This window comes from Nipponia nippon, unplaced genomic scaffold (assembly GCF_047370975.1).
Source record: "Nipponia nippon isolate SJK-2023a ecotype South Korea unplaced genomic scaffold, ASM4737097v1 scaffold_68, whole genome shotgun sequence".
NCBI classification, from domain to species: Eukaryota; Metazoa; Chordata; class Aves; order Pelecaniformes; family Threskiornithidae; genus Nipponia; species Nipponia nippon.
In genome coordinates this window covers 353,650-356,239 of record NW_028262389.1, presented here as the reverse complement: position 1 = coordinate 356,239, position 2,590 = coordinate 353,650, and the positions used below count along the sequence as shown (strand labels likewise).

The 2,590-nt window shown below is 52.9% G+C and overlaps 1 pseudogene; it reads left to right on the top strand.

Annotated features, from left to right (window-relative positions):
* The first annotated feature begins 798 nt into the window (after positions 1–798).
* Positions 799–1,728, top strand: LOC148051120 (olfactory receptor 14J1-like; annotated as a pseudogene).
* The last annotated feature ends 862 nt before the right edge of the window (positions 1,729–2,590 follow it).

Sequence of the window (2,590 nt, the reverse complement as noted above, 5' to 3'; positions counted from 1 at the left end):
GCATCCCTCCAGAAGGGCACAGCTCTCCTGCAGGACCTAGGAGATGTCTGAGAGCACCCGATCTGCCCATGCCAATCAGCATCCTTGCCCTGTCCTCTTCCTCATACTCCGCAGAGCTGTGCTGGAAAGGAGAGGTGTTTTGAACTCTGCACCTGGAACAGGACCCCTCTGCTCCCAGGACACTCCAGTGTCTTTTCCAGAACAACGTCTGGGTGCAGTCGTCCTGCAGCTGAGAGCGGTGCAAGCCCAGAGCAGCTGGGCACCAGGCTGATGGACAGAGCAGCCCTCCTGCATGGGAGTACTAACAGAGGTTTGCACTGAGAGCAACGGGGCAACGGGGGAATTTCAGCCCTTCCAAGGCCATTTCCCAAGTGGGATGGGGGTGTCTGAATACTAAAACACAGTATAACGCAACATATTTGCTGCACCTCATCTCCCACCTTCCTCTGGGGAAGAAAGCGTCCTTCTGGGCTTTTTGCCCTCCGCTCTAGTGCAGCACAGGGAACTCCTCCCCAGGAAGCCTCCCTCCAAACACCCGGGGCTGTTGCTGCCTCCGTGGGTCATTGCTGTAAAGCAGGGCTGACCCTTCCGGAGCCCCCGGGGAGAGGGCACGGCTCTGCACAGCACACTCAGCCAGCACAAACCAGAGCTGAAGACTGGGAGCTCTGTAACAGCCCCCCAGGAAAGAAAAACACCCTTAGGTATTGCACAATGAATGAATGAAATTTGGCTCAGAGAAGCTTCTCTGAATTTTCCTCTTTTCTCTCCCTTGGCAGTTTCCATGCCCAGAAGCAGCAGATGTCCAATAGCAGCTCCACGAACGAGTTCCTCCTCCTGGCATTCGCAGACACATAGGAGATGCAGCTCTTGCACTTCTGCCTCTTCCTGGCCATCTACCTGGCTGCCCTCCTGGGCAACGGCCTCATCATCACTGCCATAGCCTGCGACCACCGCCTCCACACCCCCATGTACTTCTTCCTCCTCAACCTCTCCCTCCTTGACCTGGGCTCCATCTCCACCACTCTCCCCAAAGCCATGGCCAATGCCCTGTGGGACACCAGGGCCATCTCCTACTTGGGATGTGCTGCACAGGTCTTTTTCTTTCTCTTCTTCGTTGGAGGAGAGTATTTTCTTCTCACTGTCATGGCCTACGACCGCTGCGTGGCCATCTGCAAACCCCTGCACTACGGGACCCTGCTGGGCAGCAGAGCTTGTGTCCACATGGCAGCAGCTGCCTGGGGCACTGGATTTCTTAATGCTCTCTTGCACACTGCCAACACATTTTTGCTACCCCTCTGCCAAGGCAATGTCCTGGACCAGTTCTTCTGTGAAATCCCCCAGATCCTCAAGCTCTCCTGCTCAGGTGCCTACCTCGGGGAAGTTGGGGTCCTTGTGGTTAGTGCCTGTTTAGGATATGGGTGTTTTGTATTCATTGTGGTGTCCTATGTGCAGATCCTCAGGGCCGTGCTGAGGATCCCCTCTGAGCAGGGACGGCACAAAGCCTTTTCCACGTGCCTCCCTCACCTGGCCGTGGTCTCCCTGTTTGTCAGCACTGCCATGTTTGCCTACTTGAAGTCCTCCTTCATCTCCTCCCCAGTTCTTGACTTAGTGGTGGCAGTTCTGTACTCTGTGGTGCCTCCAGCAGTGAACCCCCTCATCTACAGCATGAGGAACCAGGAGCTCAAGGATGCCCTATGGAAAATGACCCAATGGCCGCTGTTTCATTGAGAATAACCTGCCTTCCCTTCTCATCACATTTCCCAGAGTCTTTCTTAGGCCAGGAGTCTGTTTTCTTCTCTCGCAATAATCCTGCTTATAGATAATTTTCTGGGCTTATACTACTTGTCTTGAGGCTTGATCTTATTGTGTCTGACTGTTGCACAACACTGTGTGCTATGTGGCATGTACAATAGCAGCTCTTCAATAAAACAGAATCTGCCAGGTCCAGTGCCTGAAGGCTGGGCTCTTCCTCCAAAGCTGCTGCCAAGAAAATGTCCAAGGAAGTGTTTTTTTGAAGAGTCTGATCTCCTTGTCTTCTCAGCGTTTTGGGAGTTAAGCTCATGGTACTCTTGGGTTCCACTGGACCAAATGCTCTGGATTTAAAAGCTCTCTTCTTGGTGTCCAGTCGCAGGGGAGATGGTCCATGAGCTCCCATTCTCTCCTCAGGTTTCTTCACGTATGATAGGACTGATGGCATATACCAGACTCTCTGGAAATGAATTTGGAGGGGTGAGGAGAGGAGAGGATGGGGACTCACCACGTGCCCTGGAGTTGAAATGAATGGAGGCTCAGAAGGTGAAAGGCCCTCAGATTTGAACCCCCCCCCCCAAAAGCAAAACATGAAGCTATTGAAGCTGTTGCAGTGTCTAGAGCACAAGTCTTACGAGGAGCAGCTGAGGGAGTAGGGGTTGTTTAGTTTGGAGAAGAGGAGGCTGAGGGGAGACCTTATTGCTCTCTACAACTGCCTGAAAGGAGGTTGTAGTGAGATGGGGCTCGGTCTCTTCTCCCAAGTAACAAGTCATAGGATAAGAGGAAATGGGCTCAAGTTGTGCCAGGGGAGATTTAGATGCGGTATTAGGAAAAATACCTT